The following is a 24,300-nucleotide window of genomic DNA, read 5'->3' as shown; positions in this document are numbered from 1 at the left end:
AAGACCTGTACACCTTTGGAATTTGTAGGAGGAGGCAATTCCATGATGATTTTGATTTTGTCCATGTCACTTGCAATCCCATGTTGAGAGACGATGTGTCCCAAAACAACTCGGTGGGTGACCATGAACTGGCATTTTGTTGGATTTAGGGAGATGCCATACTCCCTGCATTTGATTAGTACTTCTTCAAGACAGTTGAAGTGGTCCTGTTTGTTTGAATGGATGCACAAATCATCCAAGAACACCTATAAAAACTTATTCAAAAATGACTTGAAAGCTGTGAACATGACTTGCTGGAACGTGGCCGAGGCATTACAAAGGCCGAATGGCATGACTCTATATGCAAAAATACCCCATTTTTGTAGCAAATGCTGTTTTTGATTGGTCTTGAGGAGCAATTTGCACTTGGTTATAGCCCTTGAAGCCATCCAAGAAGCTATATATTTCGGATCCTGCCACCTTTTCCAACACTGTTTCTATTAAGGGTAGGGGATAGTGATCCCTAATTGTGGCGGCATTCACATTTTTTAAGTTTATGCATATTTTGAGCTTCTTGTTGCATTTAGGTACAATAACAATGGGTGAAACCCAATCAGTGTGCTCTATCTTGTAGATGAATCTGGCATCTGGGAGTTTTTCTAGCTCATTGCAAACCATGGTGCCATATTTAGGATTTGTGCGATAAGTTCCACATACCTTAGGGTGAGCACCTTCCCTTATAGGTATCGTGTGTACTGCCACTACTAGTGAAATTCCTTTCATCTCTTTGTATGACCATGCTAGGCAGTCACGGTATTCCATTAGGAGTTCTTTGAGTTTTGTTTCATCTTCTTGACGGAGCTGTTTCCCAATGAAAACCAAATTTTCTTCCTCTCCTTCAAGGGCGAGGTTTATTGTGCGTGTTTTTGCTGGTCCCTCATAGATTGGAGTTTCTCCAATGCTATCAGTTTCTTGAACTTCAGATTCTCTGAGTGGTCATGGCATTGCTATTGGCACACTGCCACTTGTATAATTCTTGAAGTATTCCAGCACTTCTCGAAGATCGGCCTCTAATGGGGTTGAACTAGCCTTGCATGTGTCATGTGTACTGGGTGGCATAGTTGCATTTATTAATTTGTTAGGCTCTTCTTTTCTGTCTTTTTCTAAAGTCTCTTGATCGAGCTTTATCTGCACATGTGGCTTATATTTCCAAAACTTCTTATGTTGGGAACTATGGGGTAACTTTTTCACTGGTAAGGTGTTTCCAAGTAAGGGTTCATGTGTTGCACATACTCCTTCTAGTCCCTCAGGGGACCACTCAAGAGGCGATGGTTGTGATTTTGAGGGAGCTCATTTTGCAAGGTATAATTCGATGATTTGTGATTGGACTCGTTTGAATTCATTGAAGTGCTTAGCCTTGGCTTTTCTGTGATTTCCTCCATCTTTCTTGCGGGATCTTCTACTATTATTCAACTGCAGAGGTTCAACTTTTGGGAGCTCGACTGCCATTAGGGCATGCAGAATGAATGGCAGTTGTCGATGGTTGCCAATGTTTGCATCTAGTTGTTGTCATTGCTTTGTGAGTCACCTACTATGGCATGCTATTGCAAGGGAGCTGATTTGCTTGAGATTGTCATGGAAGATGTGTCATTCAATGCTCCAGGAAAAATTGGTTTAATAGCTCCTGTCCCCACATTCAGCCTGACTGTAGTGTCTCAATTCTGGATTGTCAGTCTATCAATTCCCCTGTCATGGAGGGCTGATGCTTCCCGTAACCAAGGACGTCCCAGTAAGATTTGATAGGATTTTTTGGGGAGATCCAAGATTGTGAATTGAAGGGAAAAGTGGACTCCTACGATCTTTGTGGACACGCCATTCACAATTCCCAAGGGTTTAGCCCATGAATCATCGGCAAGGCATATGTTGAAATTAGCCTTTTGCATTGGTGGGAGACCCCATTCTTCGTAGAACTCCTTTGATAGGACATTGACACCTGCTCCACCATCCACTATGGCTTGGAATTCATTATATGCCTTGTGGATCAAAGGCACAGTAATGTTGCGTATGTCATCTCTCTCACCCATCCGCATAGGGATATCTTCAATGTCGTTCATAGGTGGAGGGGGATTTGCGCATCGTTTGAAACTCTCTCAGAGATTGGGACAATTCCATAAGAGGATTCTGATGGGAATTGACACAGGGCAACTCAAGATGGTAGAGAGTGTGGCTCCTTCAAGTTGACGTGGTGGTACATTCTATTGTGGAGTCTGTTGTTGGAACAAAGGCTCGAGTACAGTATCAATACTTTGTGGGGCCAAGTCATGGATTGGGTTTTGAGCTTGTTTCTCAGCCTCAAATTGAGCTTGTTCATTTTGGACGCATTGTTGAAGTACCTGAAAACGAGCCTTCTCCACCTCTTCATTCAGGTATGGAGCTTCTTTTATTTGAGGCTTGGGAGTTGATGTGGATGAGCTCGGCTGCTCATTGCTTGGCGGAGGTGGAGGCACTTGTGCTTTCTTTTTCAGAAGTGGCTTTGGTTGGATTGGAATGTTAGGGTCCTTGGTGGGCTCTTTCTATTGGCATGTAATTACATTGACAGGTTGTGACTTTACACTTGTCGGACTCAAACTTTGATGGTCCACCCCAATGATGCCGATGGGGACGTCAGGCTTAACCTCTGTTTGTTTTGGGAGCTTATTTTTCATGGGAAAATCCATACAGGCATGTCCTATGCCACAATCTCTGTAGATTGGTTGGAAAATAGCTGGGCTACCACGATGAGGGCACTCTGGTATTGGGGCCACAAAAAAGCTATTATTATGATTATGCTAAAAAGTTAGGCTTATTGAGTTTCTATGTAATAATATCCACTTGTACAGATAAGATGTTTCGGTCACAAAACCCTTTTGTACTAAATCAACCCTTTGTACCGCATTCTAAGCTCTAGGATTTTTTTAGTACGTTTTTTAAAAGAAAAAAATGTTTTTTTTAAAAATGCTTTTGGACGTTCAAAACACAAAAAATGTGTTTTTTAAAACCGGTCAATGGGCACTGGTTGACCAGCAAATTACCGTGCGGTATGACGTTGCAAATATAAAATGAACCACTCGATGTGAGACAATACCATGCAGTATCAAATGCATCGATCGGTGTACCATTACACTGGCCGGTGTATTTGGTTGAGACATGTGGCGCTCATGCATTGGCTTACTACACCAGCCAATATAGTGTTACACCAGTCAGTGTAGTCAATTAAGGCATGTGGCATGCATGCGTTGGCTAAATACACCGGTCGGTGTAGTGACATACCGGTTGGCGTGTTCAGTTGGGTCTATAAAAGGCGGGATCCCATCATTTTCATTCACTTTTCTTGCAACTTCCCATTGTATTCCACAAATTTCCATGGTTTCTCGGAGTTTTCCTCCATCCCCTTCTGGTGAGCTTCTATCCTTACTTTTTTTTCAGTCAAGGCCAGGTGATGGCTCGCTTTGGTCGGCCAGATTCACACCTTGCCCCAGCTGAGAGAGGGAAAGAGAGAGAGGAATATGTGTGATGTTTATGTTTGCTTGCTTATGTGTGTGTGCATGTATGGTGTCTATCACTTGGGGTCGAATGATGACTCGCTTTGGCCGATTGGATTCATCTCACCTCGAGTGACGTTCTATTACTTAGTATCATGATCAAGGCCGAGTGATGGTTCACTTCACCCAACTAGATTCACCTCACCCTAGCTGAGAGAGGGAAAGAGAGAGAGGGAAAGTGAGAGAGGAATATGTGTGATGTTTATGTTTGCTTACTTATATGTGTGTGCATGTATGATGTCTATCACTTGGGGTTGAAGAGGGGGAAAGAGAGAGAGGAATATGCATGATGTTTATGTTTGCTTGCTTACATGTGTGTGCATGTATGATGTCTATCACTTGGGGTTGGATGATGACTCACTTCGGCCGGTTGGATTCATCTCGCCTCGAGTGACATTCTATTAGGTAGTATCATGATTAAGGCCAGGTGATGGCTCACTTCAGCCAGTTGAATTCACCTCGCTTTGGTCATTTATCATATATTCATATATATTGTAGATAGATGTCAATAGAGCAAGTTATTGTTTGGATGATAGCTCGCTTTGGCCAGCTAGATTCATCTCGATGATGACCTTGCCAACGAGCTCAATATGTGTGATCACACAATTGCTAATCTAGATTATCTTGGTTCATTCAATCATGATTGTTGTTATATGTTATGTTTCATCTTTTATAGCCTATCCTCCTTCGATAGAGTCTCTTGGACCAATTACAGCTTACCTACATTTTGCTTGTACCTCAATTGCTTGTATGAGCCACTATTGCTTGTAGGGTGCATGCTATAATTATCTATTAGAAATTCATGCATAGATATCAATTTTATTTCTAAAGAAATTGTGTTGCTTGTGTTCTATGTGTTTGTACATACAATTTGATTTTTGCTTTCATCGTATCATAGCAAAGATTGTTGTGTTGATTACGTGATTTTTTTGCTTTTGTTTTTGTAATGATTGTTGAGTGTTAATGTAATTCATTATGTTTGGGCCTTGGTGTGTAAATTACTTAATTGCTTCTGCATTGGTATTCATATGTACATGTCGTCATGGTAGTAGAACTGCTCGAGTGCTTACATAATGATTGTTTTGTGAATTAGATCTATATCTTTGCTTTCCTAATGGCAGCCACCCCTTCAAAAACAGAGAGAGAAACTTGCAGCTCATAGAATCGAAAGAATCCCATGCTGCCATTCATAGAAAAAACCAAACTTGAGAAAGGGGCAGTTAGTACACTATCAAATGTTGCCATGCAATATTATACCCAGATTGCTAGTGGTTCCTCAGAATGAATAGACACGAGAAGTCAAGACGAAAAGGCACAAATAGATCTATGCATGAAGTTTGCCAAAATGTGCTCTACAACGATATACTTCCCACTAGTTGCATTGACAATTCTTGAGGAATTGGGCAGGGAAGTGGAAGGAAAAGTGTATCGAGTTAAGACAGAGGGTGTGCTAGGTTTCAAGACAACACTATTTTATGCTGGCAAGAAGTTGAGGCATGATACTACACATGCACATAAATCATTGAAGACACAGCTGGCAATGACGATAATGCATAGGGTTGTGTGTCGAGCCATTGGTTACACACATGTAGCAATCTTTAGTTAATCAATCCATGCTTCAATGGAGGTAGTATTACATGCTCATGAGTCTACCTTCCATGTATCATGATTATCCAAACTGGGCAAGGCAAGGCAACCCCCACAAGCAACCTTAAAATGCATGGCATGATACATGGAGTCAAATGCAAGCACACTGATTCATTGAGAATGCTCTTGCCATTTGCACAGCTATTACTAGTGCAATAAAAGCAGTGCACAAGCGGGGGTTCAGGAACACTAACTTGAATTATTGATTGGGGAAGGTGTCTCCATAAAACTAAGAGCAAGATCAAGCAGGTTCAGGCACTTACTCCAAAGTCACAATTTCCTTGGTTTGCACTAGAGCTGTATGCAAGAAATGATGCATACCCTCAACCAAATGGCACATGGTCAGACATGTCAGATTGCTATGCTATTGGTTAGTTACTTCGCAAAATAGCCAACTTCCTTGTGGGTTGTAGGTCTACACTGTCAAGTGATCAATCATACCCATGGCATGTAATAAAGCTATTGTGGGATTGTAAACTCCAATAGTGCCAAAATGAGCCTTGAGAATGGATGACAATGGACTTGTTGCTAGCCAAACTACACACACACAATGTTGATGAAAATGATGCAATTCGACCAATCGATGATATGAAAAACTTATTTATTAAATGTGCAATTTTGACATCTCATCATATCTCAATTTACAAGGTGGACAGCTTAGTATTTACAAAATGATGCTACCAGTTGGCCTACAAACATTATTCATTTTTAAGTCGTGTACTTTGTAAATATTTCCAAATCATATTCTACACTTTTTTGAAACATGATTGGTTGTTTAGGGTTTATGGTTTGATATTTCAAGGAAATGATCTTTTACAACTGTACGAGAAGCAAATGTTGGAATGTATGTATGTCTCATGTCCTGAACTTCTATCTTTGCTATTTGGTTTAGCATTTCACCTAATAGCATTTCCATGATCATAGTTCAAGAATCAAAACAACATCATCATCATCAAGAACACCCTCTCGACCATCCACACATGTCGAGTACCAAGCACAAGACAAATGCACACACTATAGTCAAGTGATGAAGTTCATGATGGATGTGGTTGATGCCACCATGCAAGTACCCAAGACAGAGCAGACAAAGGCAATTGCCATTTCCAATCCTTTCCATAACCCTGAAGGCATAAAGTGGGCAACTATAAAGTCCCTCATCTTGAATGATGATGTAGTGGCTATATGGAATCCGAGCTTAGCCTCTGCTGACCATGGATGATGGCCCATTTCACGGTGTCATAACCAAGCCATCAAAGAGAATGCAGCCACCATCTCTGGGAGAGGATTTTCACAAAGAAATGTTGCTCTGATATTCCCCTACACTTTGCGAATATGCTTTATGCAAAGTTTGTGCTTGGCTACGAAGTGGACTTTGCCTCAAATGCTTGAGTATGCAAGAAACCACGTGTGACAAGCATTAGACCTGTGGTAGCCGCACCTCCAACATGCGTCGACAATCCAATGTTAGGTGAATATAATATTTAAATATCATGTTAACTATTTGCTTCAGGTTTTTTGGGAGAATTCCATCCCAACATCAATTGATACGTTTGTATGTAACCTTATTGGACATATGGCCTTAGTGGATGACTCATGACCTCTTCATGAATATCGAAGAGGAAATTGGAGAGGGAGCACGTGCTGAGCGAGACCTCACATTTTTGATTGTGACTTTGTGAGATGCAACTATGGAGCATCGACGGGTGTTGCAAGAACTTGAGTGGGTGAAAAGTGACAATGAACGATTGCATGCACTGTTATCTCAAATTGAACAGTGGCTTGATATCGGCAATGCATACCTGGAGATGTAACTAATAGCAGCTAATTATTCTAAATAGATGCATGATGCACAATTTGCCTTGCAACATATTGAAGAAGGAGGCATAGTCTTGGCAATCAACTGCGATTTTGTTAACCTCGCCATTTGCAAACTGTCCACCAGATCACATAGTTATAGTTCATCATGGATGGGGCCGTGTTATCCAATCTGCTAAGATCTCTTTGACAGGCCCATAGGATACTATGCTCTCCTTGTGCTCTCATCGCTTTCACCTTGCCTACCTCGTGAATACTCTAAAGCAGAGAAGTGCATGTGTGGCATGCAATGCTCCTATAGCACGTGAGTTGTATGACATGCTCGACATCAACACAATGTACTCTCCTGATCCAAGGTTACATAGAATATAAATGATCAAGAGAGAAAAAAATTGTATACAGTTTGACATATAATATTAAACCATTTTTTTGGCATGTGCAACCAATTTGGAAGAATTGTATTAAGGGTCTGTTACAATGGTAGATTGCAACAATATTCGCTTTGTTTTCAATTTTCACTAATTCTACTTTATGATGGTATATTGAAATAAATTTTCATTTAGTTTATATTCAATGTAGTGTTGAGTCAATTATCATAAAGCAAAACAATGTTTAGTTTTTAGTGTTGGGTCAATTCTCATTTAGTGAAGCACTATTTTAATAGCTTGCACATAATGTTAATCATCCTCGCCGTGCTACTGATCATCACCAACATGCTGTTGGGGATTATCTTCATCTACAGATGCTTCGTGGTCCTATACCAACATGGACTACACATCTTCCTAGGGGCCTAAGGCACCCACCAACCTCCTTCCATTCCAGAATGAGCTGTTATGTAAAAACCTTCATGTAAATCTTTTTTGGCATGCCACACCCATTGGATTCAATTTTTCCCTATATATTGGCTTCAATTTTCGCCTATCTACACCTTATATGGATACTCCCATCTATTGGCTCCTTTTTTAGCTGAGCCCATTTTTTGTAATAGTAATGTTTTCAGAGATGCAAACTCCAAGACACGAATACGAACAGCTTGTAACTTGAAACATATAACAATGCACATTGATGCTTATAACAACACATTTTGTCAAATTATTATTGTGAAGAGGCTGAAGTGCTTCACATTGAATTGTCATACTTTGAAGTGAAATTGTAAATAATGCAATGATATTATTACACACTTCATGAAACATGTACAATTGAAGTAACTAACATAGATGCATAAATAATGCAATGCTATATCATGCAATGTATTATGTCAAATTATTATTGTGCAATTGATGAAGTAATTAACATGGATGCATTCCGTTACAACTCCTTGTAGCTTGAGCAAATGGTCCAACATTATATAGTTTGTTCCGAAACGTGTTTTGAAAGGCTTCAAAAACTCTAGTGGGTGTTTAGTAGGTTGGTGGTTTCTGAATATTCCCAACAATCAATCATGGTTGAGGAAGTACAATACTAATCTTCGTCCTTCATCTATAGTGGCTTTGAACTACAGGGTCTTCACTGATTTATACCAATCCTCAAGCACAGTGATGCCCAAATTGTTGGATATTTTGGTTTTATAATTCTTCCATCTTTCCTACAATTCTTTGCATTTTTGGTGATTATCTGAAGAACATTATGCTCCCAAACATCCAAAATTACAGCCTCCAATTGTTCAGCAATGTATTCACGTGTCTTGGCATTGCCACTTGTGTTAGTGGATTGGCGAAAAGCCTCTCCCTTAAATGTCATTACCATGATATTGATGAGAGGACTCTTGGTGATATTTTTCATCCATCATTAACAATGGTGCATCTTGTTCTCTCAATACCATCGTATACTACTTGCTCAATCTCTTGTTTCATCCTCTCATAGTATGCATCCAAGTAGGACAGCATGTAACTTGGCAACATAAAGCCTGGACCCGTCCTTGCTACCGATGCCATGGCTCTTTGCCAATGTAGAATTTGAACCATGCTTAGTGGGTAACCGCTATGCCAAATAGCCTCAAAAATGTCTTGTTGCACTTTCTCTATATGTTGTTGTTTAAATTATGCTTTCAAAGATCTTTGTTGCAGATGTGCATGCAATTGCAAACAAGCCATGGTACTGCCTTGTCCACTCTCCATATACTTTATAGATCAGCTTGTTGTCTGTGTCAACAAGGCCATGCCACTACTTTGAGGTGGCACATCTACAGATTGACTAGCTTGAGGTATGAGTATATCATCAGGCCCCCTTTCCTATTGATGATTTGTCCACCGCCCTGGAGGAGGTTGGTGGAGAGGACTAACTGCTGTCATGAAATGTGTGGAAAAAAATTTTCTCACAAAGGATGAATGAAGATCTCTCATCGGAAGTGGACTCTCATGGAGAACACTCAAGAGAACTCTCAATCTCACAATCTCTCTCACAGTCTCAAGAATTACAATGCCTCAGCGGAAGGTAAGGGAGCTCTGATACCATGACAAAATATGAAGAGGGGAGAGGAGAAGAGTGGAGATGAGGAGAGAGGGCATAGCCAGAGAGCACACCACGAATAACTAACTGTACACTAGATTTAGTTGAAAATGTAGAATATATACAAACCCATTTAGGGTTAGGGCTAGGGCATCTCACCCTTTCCTTTATAGCACTCTAGAAGTGTTAGTGCTACGCACATATGATAACATGATGTTGAGCATGATCTCTCAAAATTCCTTACTTTCAGTGGCACGGTACTGGAACAACAACTGGATTCTAGCATCTTTGCTGATTGGCTTCAGAAGCATCAACTACAGAACATGCACTCCCCATCCATCTTCACACCTATGAGAAATCAGCAAAGATGCACCAGATAATAATAAGATAATACTAGTTTATCAACATGGATTAAGCAACAAATCCTTAGGATAAGTCCCCAATCCCTTCCCTGGTGGGAGTGTTTGGGAGATGTAAGAGCCAGATATCAGAAATAGAAAGGAGGACTCCTAAATATTTGAAAGATATCTTTAATGTGGGCAAACCGTATATAAAATGCAGATGCTTAGAAGAAAAGATTGATTGCAAAGCACAACCACTCTGGTTTGATCATGGCATTTGGTACATGTTACATAATCTACCAGCATTCTTCCCCAACAGACCATTGAAAGCTGCTTTCGATTCCTTCCTTTTGTTTATGAAGGCAAGTTTTATTGAGAGCAAGTATTATTATCTTTTACTTAATGTTTTTTTATTCTTTATTATATATGAAATAAGCTCATCATTAAGATTGAGGAGACTAATGGATTTGACATTTGGATGTATGAAGGCTAGTGACATGGTCATATTTTGCAAGGCTTCCCTCACTTTCCATTATATGAGGGAATTGGTCCTATTAGTAGTCAAGAATTTGGAGAAGAACCCTCTCGCTCCATTACTCCCCCAACCATCACCCGAAGTAGTGTCATACAAGGAATTCATGCTATGATCCCCTGAAATGTTACCTTTTAGAGCATTTGGATCTAGAGCAAGGGGGAGAGCAACATGACACATCAGATATACACAGGGACGGGGATTCACATCCTACTACTCACCTAAAGACCATTATCCCAGTAAGATGATCGAATGGCAACCACCTTCAAAGAGCTCAATACACTTGGATAGTCCGTAATCCCAGGTATGACCATCCAAAATCTTGAGAGGTGGTAAGACCATGTCATATACTGATCAAAAGAGCAAAAACCTACCTATTTGGCATTTGCTTTATGATGACAAAGATTGATTGATGGCAGGTATGCAATGCTCACTTGAGAAGTATTACGATATTACCTCATACTAGAAAAACTTTGATACCAAAAGAGAAAAATCTAAACCTTTTCATTCATGCACTTTTTGATAATCCATTACTTGAGATGTTTTCAAGTAAAAAATTATTTTTGGAATTTCTCTTCAAGTATGAAATGTTTGATCTGATTGCTGCTGTAAAAGAGGTTAGCTTTGCATGGAAGTTCTCTGAAAACTTAGCATCTACACTTTGTAAACCCGGCGTGTTGTTCAGGGAATTGTATGTCAATGCAAAATGGATAAATTTAAAAGTTTTATAAAAGAGAAATATTGGGGACATGTATGTACTATTGATAATGATATTGTGATGGATGACACACTAAAAGATTATATGAAGAAAGGGTTAGGACACATACCTAGGAAACATTTGAGCATTGAGGGAACCTTGAAGACATTAGTTGAGATATGGAATGAGTTACTAGAATTGAGCCCCTTATTGTCGATAAGACTTAACCCAATGGAGGGAAGTTTTAAATCATATTGCAGTTATCACTTGATTAAATTGACTAAGAAGAAAAAACTTTGATTAAAGAAAAAGTAGATCCCATGAGAAGGCCATCTATAATAAATGAAGTTAAGAGATTAACGTCATCCCTCCTTATTACTTCTACAGATAAGTCAACCTCAACGCCGACATATATTTGTAGCAGTTCATTTTTGAACAAGCCATACAGAGATTTGTTGAGATATCAAGCTCCACTCGTGATATGCCAGGGTGACCGTTGTGTATTTATGTCACCAACTTGTGAGCTGCAGATATGATTGGTACACTGCCCATGAATAATAGCTGGATGACAGCTATCCTTATCTACTCTAGTTCGTGGCTCAGTTAGTATGCCACCTTAGTTAGTTGAGTTTGGTTTTGAGACCCACATATAGAGTTCTTCTATTTCTTTTGTACTAGAGTTCTTTTGGCTTTCACAACTAAGAAGAGGAAAACTATTTTCAGCCTCCACCTGTGTGTGTATTCCCCCATTGTGTATGTGAGAAAGCCGCAAGTGAGACTCCTTCCCTCTCTCCCACTATCTTCACATGGCATTAGAGCCTTGTTCGTGGTAAGGAGCTCAAGAAAGCAAATCAAGTTTGCAGTGTCCTAGTAAGAGAACCAGTGTTGCTTTCCTTTTTCGAGTTTGGGAGCAAATCTCTGCAGGTAGCACAGCCAGAAGTGCAAGAGTGCACTGTCTCAGATTGAGACACCCTTCGTGGTGTGGCGAGAGGGCAGTATATGCTAGGGGATATAGGGCAAAGCCTTGGGTGACTTTATTTTTTTGATTCCAGGCCATTTCGAGGCCCGTTTTGAAGGCAGAAGTTCTGCGCAGGCACTCAGAAAAAGGCCTTGTTTTTGCTGTGTGACCACTGCTCTGCTGGTCGGTGAAAAGTTGCCGCAAAAATTGCATCGTATGCTTGTGTGCAGAGATATTGGGAGTTGCAAAATCATGCTTGTTGCCTGTTGATGCACAATCGTCACTAGGAAGTGACTGTGTGGTCAAATACCACTTTCGTCAGTTTTGCAGATCTGCCCGTGTGAGGCAAAAGCTGTGTTTTTTTGCAGTGACAGAATATTTTGCAGTGTTTTGTAATGGCGTCTGATTCTCTTTCACAGATTGTCATTGAAAAGCTTGACAAGAACAACTTCTAGGCATGGAAGTTTAGAATGACGAATTTGCTTATGGTAAAAGGCTATTGGGAGTTCATTACAGGAAATGAAGAAGAACCAGTTCTTCCTAATGTTCCCAATCAACAGGAAATGTAGGCATTTAAAGGATGGCATTAGAGAGCCAGAAAAGTTATGTACTAGTTGTCTATCAGTATTTCGGATTCTATGATTATGCATATTCAGGATGCAAGTACGCCAAAGGAGGCATGGGATACTTTGGCAAAAATGTACAGCACAAATACACAAGCCAGGAAAATGCAGCTCAAACAGGAGTTGCACAATGTGCAGAGAGAAAATTTAAGCATCAATGACTACCACATGAAGGTGAAGAAAATTGCAGATGCACTTGCTTCCATTGGGTCGCCAGTGGAAGATGATGATCTAGTTTCTATGACCTTGAATGGTCTAGGAAAGGATTATGCACAGTTCTGGACATCCATTGCCGTTCGTGAAAAATTTCCTGATTTTGAAGAGTTGTTTGCTCTTCTAATTTTTGAAGAGCAGAGAAATGGGGGTGCATCTTCTTCAGGAGGAACTTCAAAAGAAACTGTCTTCTACTCAAATGCTAGAAGAGGTAGAGGCAGAGGTAGAGGAGGTCGATCTGCAGGACGTGGTAGAAATCAGAATATGTAGCAAACTCAAGAAAACCAGTCCTATGGAGGTGGTAACTCTAGAGGCAAGGGGAGCCAAAGAGGCCGTGGTGGATGGCAGAGAGGCTAAAATGCAAACAACAATGTTGAATGCTACTACTGTGGTAAAATGGGTCATATGGCTAAGGAATGCTACAAAAAGCAGAATGACATTATGAATGGAAAATTACAGCAAGGCAATTATGCATCTTCTAGTAGACAGGGTGATGACAGAAATGAGCATCTATCTATGGTGCAGCGTATGACCAATTCTGTGACAAGTGGAGAAGAACGAAATGATGTGTGGTATGTTGACTCAGGTGCATCAAACCACATAATATAGCGACTTAAATCAATGCAAGCCCAAAATATTATTGCAGGATTGCCTAAATTCAAGGTTGCAGAAATGCATAAGGTTTGTGAAGACTGTCAATTTGGAAAACAGGCAAGGAAACCATTTCCTAAGCATGTTCAAGAGAGTAAAAAGCCATTGGAATTAATCCACTCTGATGTGTGGACTACTAAAGCTGCATCTATTGGAGGTTGTCACTATTTTGTCACTTTTATTGATGACTTTAGCATAAAAGTTTGGGTGTATTTTATGAAAAAGAAAAGTGAAGTGTTTGGGCACTTCAAAGCTTTTAAAGCTATGGTTGAAAAAGAAACAGGCCTGCAAATAAAATGCCTAAGGTCAAATGGAGGGGGAGAGTACCTCTCAAATGAGTTTCCAAGGTTCCTGCAGGAGCATGGCATAAAGCAGCAATATTCATGCAGTCATACCCCACAGTAAAATGGACTTGTAGAAAGGAAAAACAGGCATATTGGAGAGGTATCTCGGGCCATGCTAAATGAAAAAGATCTACCAGATTGTTATTGGGCTGAAGTAGTTGCTACAGTAGTTTACATAATGAACAGGACTCCCACTGTAGCAATACATGGCATGACGCCAGAGGAGATGTATACCGGTAGGAAACCACACATTTCTCATTTGAAATTTTTTTGTTACATTGCCTATGTTCATGTGCCAGATGAGTTGAGGTCCAAGTTGGATCCAAAAGATGAGAAGTGCATCTTTATTGGTTATTCTCTGTAGCAGAAAGGGTATAGATGCTATAACCCTTCTACTCGTAAGTTTACAGTGAGCAGAGATGTTGTTTTTGATGAGATGAGTAGCTGGTATAAACCAGTAAATGTGATGATTGATGTAGGTGCACAAAATGGTAATGCTGCACAGAATTCACAACAGCAATCACAAAATATCAGTGGACCTGCAGTGTCCTCTAGCAATGGTTCACATACTTCACCATGGACAGGCAGATTGAGATCAGGAGAATCTCCTCAAAGCAATGCAGATAGTGGTACACAGGTATCACGAAAAGGAAAAGAGAAGGTAGATCAGCCCATGTTTGATGTGAATGCAGGTCACTCTTATGTGGATGGTGAATGCAGTGGCTCAGAACAGAGCATTGATGATGAGTTGGGTATTCCTTCTGTTGTTACACCTGGAGTAAGGAAGAACAGGGATGTTTTGAGAGCACCTGGAAGTGAGCCTATTTTGCGCAGGTCTACCAGAGCTAGGTATCCTGTGGATAGGCTAAAATATGATGGATTTATAGCCATTCACTATGCCTATATGGTCAAAGTGATACAGGAACCAGAACCCACTTCTCTTGAGCAAGCCATGGGAAATGAAAAATGGGGGAAAGCCATGGATGAAGAAATGGATGCCTTGGAAGAAAATGCTACATGGGAATTGGTGCCTTTGCCTAAAGACAAGAATGCAATTGGCTGTAAGTGGGTTTATAAGATCAAGCACAATGCAGATGGTTCTGTGAACAGATACAAGGCAAGACTAGTTGTCAAGGGGTATGCACAGACATACGGCATTGATTATGAAGAAAAGTTCAGTCCGGTTGCAAGGATGGCAACTGTAAGAGCAGTCATTGCTATGGCTGCATCAAAGGGATGGTCTTTACATCAGCAGATGGATGTAAAGAATGCCTTCTTGCATGGTGATTTGCAAGAACAGGTCTTTATGGAGCAGCCACCAGGTTATGTTCATGCTATTCATCGTGAGTTTGTTTGCAGGTTGAAGAAAGCCTTGTATGGCTTGAAGCAAGCACCTAGAGCATGGTCTGACAAGATAGGATAGTATCTTGTCACTATTGGCTTTCAGATTTCCAAGGGAGATTTCTCACTCTATGTGAGAAAAACAGAGAAAGGTATTATGCTGCTTGTCATTTATGTTGATGATTTGATCATCACAGATGATAGTGATGAAGATATCCTTCATGTGAAAATGCTATTGAAGCAGAAGTTTGAGATGAAGGATTTGGGAGAGCTACATTATTTCTTGGGCATTGAGGTGATTAGATCACCAAGTGGGATACAACTTTTGCAGAGGCAGTATGGATTGGACATGCTGTCCAAATATGGGATGACAGGCTGTAAGCCTATTTCAGTTCCTTTGGAGCAGAATGTGAAGCTGAGCACAGATGCAGGTGAGCTTCTGGAAGACCCTACTATGTACAGATGCATAGTAGGAAGTTTGATTTATATGACTATTACCAGGCTAGATTTAAGCTATGCTGTTGGATTGGTAAGTCAGTTTATGCAGGCTCCAAGGAAACCGCATTTGGATGCGGCTAGACACATACTCAGGTATGCGAAGTCCACATTGCAGTATGGACTATTTTATGAGGCTGGGGTTCAGATACAGTTGCATGGATACAATGATGCTGATTGGGCTGGTAGTACTTCTGATAGACGATCTACCAGTGGATATGTGTTCTCTTTTGGGAGTGCTGCAGTCACCTAGAGCAGCAAGAAACAGCCTACAGTTGCCTTGTTGAGCATAGAGGCTGAGTACAGGGGTGCAACAACGGCTGCATGTGAGGTAGCTTGGTTGCATAAGCTACTTTATGATATGCATCAGTCTACAGATGGGCCAGTTGTCATTTATTGTGATAACATGAGCAGTATACACTTGGCAAATAACCCAGTCTATCATGGTAGGACAAAGCACATTGAGGTGCATTATCACTATGTGCGGGAGAAGGTTTTACTAGGTCTTATTGATCTAGTTTATGTCAGCACAGAGGATCAGGTCGCTGACATATTCACAAAGGCATTGGGCACAGAGAAGCTGCGCAAGTTCAGAGACCTACTTGGTGTGCAAGAATTGGGATTGAGCTTGACTAGGAGTGTTGTGATATCAAGCTCCACTCATGATATGTCAGGGTGACCGTTGTGTATTTATGTCACCAACTTGTTAGCTGCAGATGCGGTTGGTACACCGCCCACGAATAATAGCTGGATGATAACTATTCTTATCTACTCTAGTTCGTGGCTCAGTTAGTATGCCACCTTAGTTAGTTGAGTTTGGTCTTGAGACCTACATATAGAGTTCTTATATTTCTTTTGTACTAGAGTTCTTTTGGCTTTCACAACTAAGAAGAGGAAAACTGTTTTCAGCCTCCACCTATGTGTGTATTCCCCCATTGTGTAGGTGAGAAAGCCGCAAGTGAGACCCCTTCCCTCTCTCCCACTATCTTCACAAGATTATCCAGCAAGGACTTCAAAAGGGTGGATAGCCCATAAATCTTAGACCGACTGGTTGAAGAGATGTTGAACAACTTAAAAATTACTTTGGACTCTATTTAACTACCTCATCTCATGGCCACCTTCAAGGCCCACAAGAATACTTTCAGGTGGATCACTAATGCACACCTTTGTGTTTTTTCAGATTTGGCTTCACTAATCACTTTTGCTTTACAAGCTTACTTAGACCCCATCATGGAGATATCCAGGGATCTACAAGAACAAATAAAATTGGAAGCCAACATGACAATAAGTGCATTCTGGCTAGTCAGTTCCATCTATGAAGTAAAGTTAAATCTACCGACAAAAATTTATTCAGTTTTCACTGCAAACATTGGGAAATGGTATGAAAACATCCCTTTGGAAGGAGAGTATGGCTTGTATCAGGAATCATAAGCATGGCCTATAGACAAAAAAAGAAACAATATATGAATTTGAATTGGAATAGGAAAAAAGCCTCATGGAGCAATTGAAGAAGTAAGACCTTGACATCATGGTTAGAGCAAGAATGCATTATGATCAATATGTGGCTCCTTGAAAATATGCACTTAAGACTGGGAGACACACACACACACACACACACACACACACACACAAGTTCAAGGTGATGTGCATTTACATTCTAAAATGGTTGTTGGTTGCCTTTGTATGTCGAGTTAACTCTGGCATGAGATTTGAGCTACCAACTTGTAATCATAACTATTTGAGCTGTCGGAGCTATTGGAAAACCTTAGTGTACTAAGACATGCAAATTTTGTTATATGAACATCGCAATTCCTTGGGTTGAAGATCTCGTCACTTGCTTTGTCTTGGACACCAAGTTATAACATTTCATCACATTCAGCTATGGAGTTTCTTATTCTCAATCTTCAATAGTAGAAACAAGATCTTCTCCCCACAAGTTCAAAGATACAAAAGTGATTTTGAGAAATGCCAAAGTTAAGCAGGTGTTGGCTGAAAGAGATTTTTGTGTGTGGAGGAATTGTATTACGTCATTGCACCCAATTTAGAGCTAGACAAACGTTAAATTGTTAATACTTTGAGAATTCCTTGTTTATTTAAGCTGAATGACCTAACGATCCTTGTTATGGTAGTGTTAAGAAGAGTAAATCTCTTTTGAATATTGGTCCCAAGATCAACTCCCTTATGACCATAGTGACATGAAGTTGAGGGTAATAAACTTCACGCACCTCTTCACTTCCTGCCGCTTTCGAACTAACTGACAAAGATATTTACCATTGAGAAAGGGACATTAAAAGGAAGCTCTTATGCCAAGATACCACACCATACTTTCCTCCCTCAGATGAGAATGAAGATGGTAACATCCCAAGTGATGTTGTACTCAAGCATAGGGAGAAGGAAAAAATCAGCAGAGGCCATAATCTCAGCAAGCCAGTCTGTGCCAAAGAGAAGAGCGATACATTGTTGAAAGAAGATCTTGCGGCTCAACATGACATGAACTGATATATATCGAGGAGTTTGAATGGGCTGATTGGGTCGGATCGGTAGGTTCTAAGGAAACATTGCACCTCCTTCATAGACACCTTTACACTTAGCTCAAAACACTCTACAAACTGTCATTAGACACAGAGGCCTATAAATTTCAGTAGAGACATGATATCAAAGATTCAAAAAAATGAAAAGATGCGCCTTGAGAGAGGCTTCACGCTGATATACATTTAGTAAGAAACAAAGAAGCAGCTAAAAAGTTATGGTAAGTTTACTAGACGAGGGTAAAAACTATCATGAAAATAGACTGTCAGACACAGAGACCCATAACTTTTAATAGCAAGATTTGATTCAAAATCTAAGGACATACAGACATGCCTTTGAAGAGAGCTTCGCGTTGATATATGTTTCGTATGAAACAAAGAAGCGGCCAGAAAGTTATAGGCAATTTACTAGATGGGGGTAAAAACTGTCATGAAAACAGACTGTCAAACACAGAGACTCATAACTTTTTGCAGCAGTATCTAATTCAAGATCTAAGAATACAAAGACATGTGCCTTCAAAAGAGCTTTGTGCTCATATAATTTTCATCAAAATCGGACTATCGAGCAGAAAGTTATGAGCAAAATACTAACAGGGGGTCAAACTATTATAAAAACTGCCCTCCACCCATGCTAATTTCGCCTGAGCAAGATGCTCCCTCAAGACTCCACCTTCATCAATGATCCACCACTCATACATTTCCCTTGGTGGCTCGGGAAATAGATGGACCATGTGTGTGCAATGAGCGCCCGAATAAAAAGATATTTTAAGGCTTTGAAAGAAAGAAAAGGGAAGAGACACTCATGAGAGAGAACCTGAAGTGACCTTCATTACCAATAGAGTGAGACTCCACTCCAATACAACTCAAAACACTACAAACACAAGGGATAAGAAGACATTTCATACGTACAAGAGGGAGCGGAAGCTCCAAGACTACTCATAGAGAGAGAATGAACTAGAGAGAGATGGACTCAAGAGTCTACATAAGAGAATATCTACAAGAGGGAGAGAAGGCTCATGGAAGAGTCTTGAGGAGACTAAAGCTACAGCAACATGAGGCCTAATGGTGGAGAGATTGATGAACAAGGGAGAAGATGTTGAGATATCAAGCTCCACTCGTGATATGCTAGGGTGACTGTGTGCATTTATGTCACCAACTTGTTAGCTGCAGATGCGGTTGGTACACCGCCCATGAATAATAGCTGGATGACAGCTATCCTTATGTACTCTAGTTCGTGGCTCAGTTAATATGCCACCTTAGTTAGCTGAGTTTGATTTGAGACCCACATATAGGATTCTTCTATTTCTTTGTATAAGAGTTCTTTTGGCTTTCACAACTAAGAAGAGGAAAACTGTTTTCAGCCTCCACCTTTGTGTGTATTCCCCCATTGTGTATGTGAGAAAGCTGCAAGTGAGACTCCTTCCTTCTCTCCCACTATCTTCACATGGTATCAGAGCCTCGTTTTTTGTAAGAAGCTCAAGAAAGCAAACCAATTTCACGGTGTCCTGGTAAGAGGACCAGTGTTGCTTTCCTTTTTTGAGTTTGGAAGCAAATCTCTACAGGTAGCACAGCTGGAAAGTGCAAGAGTGCATTGTCTCATATTGTAACTTTATTTTTTTGATTCAAGGCCATTTCGGGGCCTGTTTTGGAGTCGGAAGTTCTCCGCAAGCATTGAGAAAAAGGCCCTATTTTTGCTGTGCGACCACTGCTCTGCAGGTCAGTGAAAAGTTGCCGTAGAAATCCGTATGCCTATGCGCAGAGATATTGGGAGTTACAGAATCATCCTTATTGCCTATTGATGCAAAATCATCACTAGGAAGTGACTGTATGGTCAAATACCACTTTCGTCAGTTTTGTAGATTTGCCCGTGTGAGGCAGAAGCTGTATTTTTTGTAGTGACAAAATATTTTGCAGTGTTCTGTAATGGCGTCTAATTTTCTTTCACAGATTGTCACTGAAAAGCTTGACAAGAACAACTTCCAAGCATGGAAGTTTGGAATGACGAATTTCCTTATGGGAAAAGGCTATTGGGAGTTCATTACAGGAAATGAAGAAGAACCAGTTCTTCCTAATGTTCCCAATCAACAGGAAATGCAGGCATTTAAAGGATGGCATCAGAGAGCCAGAAAAGTTATGTACTGGCTGTCTATTAGTATTTCAGATTCTATGATTGTGCATATTCACGATGCAAGTACACCAAAGGAAGCATGGGATACTTTGGCAAAAATGTACACCACAAATATGCAAGCTAGGAAAATGCAGCTCAAGCAGAAGTTGCACAATGTGCAGAGAGAAAATATGAGCATCAATGACTACCACATGAAGGTGAAGAAAATTGTAGATGCACTTGCTTCCATTGGGTCGCCAGTGGAAGATAATGATTTAGTTTCTGTGAGAGTTTCTTGTTTCTCCAACCACTCTTTAAAATCCTTTCTTTTTCTTCATTGGCCTCTTTTAAAAGCTAAAGACAAACAAAAACACAAGATTTAGTCACCGAATCGAATCCAAGTCCCATTGCATCTCCCAGCATCTTTAGAAACTACAACAAGCAATTAGAGCACAACTTCCTCCCACGCAGTCCCACTTCTGTGTTGGGGATCATGTACCCAAAAAAGGGCAACTTACCTGCATCATTTCTCTGTGTTGCTTCTCCTGTAAGATGGACTCTTGCTCACAGACTGTTTGATTGAAAACAGCTTCCTTCTTGGCCATCTCTGCAATAAATCTGTTCTTTTTCTCCATAATTTCAACCTCTCTTTCCAAGGCCTTCTTCATCTTGTTTTCAATTGAGAAGTCAAGAAAACATAAGGCTACATTTTGTGTCGTAAATGTGTGTGTGCGTTCAATCCCTGCGGATCGCTTCGGATACTCCAAATTTGGCATCTTGGCATTGTTGCTACGAAATAAAAAACTCCCATCTCCCATCTGTATAAGCCATCCTTCCCTACCAAGTTTTGTAAAACCCACGTGGTTCTTGGTGGTTGAGGCTTTGGTTTGTGTCGTAAGTGTGTGTGTGTTCGATCCCTGCGGATTGCTTTGGATATGCTGAATTTGGCATCTTGGCATTGTTGCTACGAAGTAAAAAACTCCCATCTCTCTCTCTCTCTCTCTCTCTCTCTCTCTCTCTCTCTCTAAGGTCGTCGTATAGCTCAGGTCGCACAACCCTAGTAGCCGTCGCCTGCAGGTCATTTGCCGCCAGACTATCCCTAGCTACACCACCGTCAAGCACATCATCTAGTAAAGAAACCTAGCCGCCACTAGGGTTGTGCAGCCCCCTTCTCTCAGGTTTTGCAACCGCCTTCTTTCAGGTCGTGCAACAGGGTTGCACAACAAGCCGAAGGCACTTCAGGGATCTGTGGGCAGGTGTACGGCCTGCAACAGGGCCTACAAGTGGCACAATGATGGCGGGGCCTGTCAGGCTAGTTGGGCAGGTTATAGCCAGCCAACCAGGCCAATATCCTCTAGTGGGTCTATCATGCTCACTATTGTCTTATGCTGTAGATATGTATTTGCATACGGGGAGGGCGTCTTTGAGAGGATATACTATGGAGGGTATGAGGCTGCAATGTCCGAGTATGTGGGCTTGCTTGGAGGGGTCGTGGCGAACGTCTTTGTCTTAGGGAACTCTATTCCTAGCCTATGCAAATCAAGGAACCCCTTTGCTGAAACTAACACCCCAGGGCTGGGCCAGGGGTTCAGCCCCACCATCTGCTGCGCCTTTATCTCGGGTCCCTGTTGCTGCCCTCTACTTCACCATATGCTCCTACAGATCCTACCTAGCTGCCAGGTACCCTTGTTCTTTCTTCTCTCTTCTCTAGGCATATGCCCTAGGTCTCCCTCCCCCATGCTCTCCTCATTTGGTGGCTTACACATGGGGAGGCGACCTTTCCAATGCCCCCTCTCACAAAACACATCTCGGCCTAATGCCAACACGTCGATGATGTTGCCTCAGCAGCTCCCATGATGGAGCCCTCTGGAATAATTCAATGTCAATTCTGGTTTCTAGCTTTTCAACCAGTGGCTCCTACTCCGCCAGGTCTAGTCCTACACAAGCAAACCATCTTGGTACATAGGTCCATCCAAGGTAGCACCAGATAGCACCACCACCTTCAATCACATTCCTGCCTTCGAACTCAAGCAATCCAGATGCCACCATCTTCCAATTGTCCTCCTCATAATGAGTAAACAACGTGGAGGCTTCCAAGCACCATGCTCGCAGGGTCTATTTCAACCCGTCCTTTGGCAAGGTCCGCAACAAAAGAACCACACCTCGAGAAATTAAATCCCAAGAATATCTATTATCTCCAGATAACCTGAACCATGAACTCTCACTGAGCTCTCAAGCAAGTACTCTTCTACCTTGTCCATAATCACCTTCTAGCAATCTGCGTTTGAGTTTTGAAGGAGCACCCACACTTTCCCTTTCGCCTTAGAAGAAAGCGCATTCCTTCCAATCTCGCATTACCTGAGACATTTGAAGAGCAGATTCTCTCCACAAGATGTTATGAGGATGTTATAAAGGCATAAATTAATGACATCAAGTACATACCAGAACGTCACACTGCCTATGTGCTTGCTCTCAAAGCAAACCATGCACCTCATGGAGGCACATACCAATAACCTATGGAATCATGTACTGCCCCCTTCTAAATGAGAACCACCATCTGAACCTAAAAACCTAGGGCACTCCATGGAATCCTCAGTGCCAACAACCATCCACCTGGAAGAGTCCAAGCACTCCATGCTATCCTTGACCTTCACACAAAGGTCTCTGACTCCCCATCGGCCAAAATCTCAATGTCAGACATCTTCACTATGACTTCTAGGTTGGCATATCTGAGCTCAATAACACATGGACATGTCACCAAGAATAGTTTTTCGATTACCACAGCTTTGGCTTTTGTATCACCATTTAAATCTGAGTCGGACTTCTCCTTGTTTTTCTGATCCGCCCTCTTCTTTCTGCAAACCTTTGCAAAATGGCCTGGCTTGTCACAATAGAAACACTTTTTCTTGTGCTTCCTCTTTTTGCACCTTGTCATTGTTGTAGTTGTTGAAGAGCTTCTTCTTAGCTTCTTCTTGGAGCAAAATTCCTCAAAAGTCATAGGTTTGGCCCTCTGTCCTGCTGCCACAGTCGTAATAAAGCTCTTGAAACTCTGTGGTAGCCTCCTAAGTACCATCAATGTCACATGCACCCCTACACTTGGGTGCAAGGTGACACTCTGGCTACATCGACAAGCTACGTAGGTCAGTCTCTCAACCTTAGGTCAAGTCAAAAGCTCAATCCTTGTTCACTGGTTACCCACTGGAGAACAATAGGATAGTGTTTCCATCTTAGGATTCTAGGTAGGTCTAGGTCTCAACTGCCCTTTTGGGCCTCCTTAGGGCTGAGACAATGAGGGACAATGGTTGGGCTGGGGAAGGGCTGCCTTTATAGGCTGCCCTGCACTCCTCCCTAGGCTGCCTTTTATGGGGCCAAGGGCCCAACCAACCAGCCCAAACCAGCCACCTAGAAAGTCGTCCAATTTGGCTGGTTGGCTCAGCCCACAGCCCCTATAAATAGGGGGGCCCACAGCCCTCGTTTCTCATTCAGCTCTCCCAACCTTTAGCACTCCTACAACTCCCTTCCAGCCCTTGTGTGCAGCGCGGCCCTGATCAGACTCAACTCTTGGCCCTCAGTTCAGCCTTCCTAGAAGGTTTCTACGCAGCACAACGGGGCCAAGGCCCAACCAACCAGCCCAAACCAGCCGCCTAGAAAGTCAGCCAGTTTGGCTGTTTGGCTCAGCCCACAGCCCCCTATTAGATCACATAACTGATAATATCCATTATCATACTTCTTCACCACATAGTAGGGGCCTTCCCACTTGGTAATAGAATTTGTTTTAAATGTGCTGTCCAGCTTACTATCATACCTTAAAACAAGATCTCCTTCATTAATTTTTTTGTCCTTATATTTTAGATTATCCCTCCAATGATTCCTCTCTTGTGTGTGAGCATAGTGCTCAACAGCCCTTGCTCTATCCAATTGAGTTTCTTGCATCTCAAGCGACCTTCTTTTGTAGTCATCTTTTGAATTTTCTTCAAGCTTCATCAACATATTCAATGCT

The sequence above is a fragment of the Dipteris shenzhenensis genome, chromosome 5 (assembly GCF_047967505.1).
Source record: "Dipteris shenzhenensis isolate YYH24624 ecotype China chromosome 5, Dip_SZ_1.0, whole genome shotgun sequence".
NCBI lineage: Eukaryota > Viridiplantae > Streptophyta > Polypodiopsida > Gleicheniales > Dipteridaceae > Dipteris > Dipteris shenzhenensis.
The sequence above is the reverse complement of the archived record's forward strand: the minus strand, read 5'-3'. Positions refer to the sequence as shown.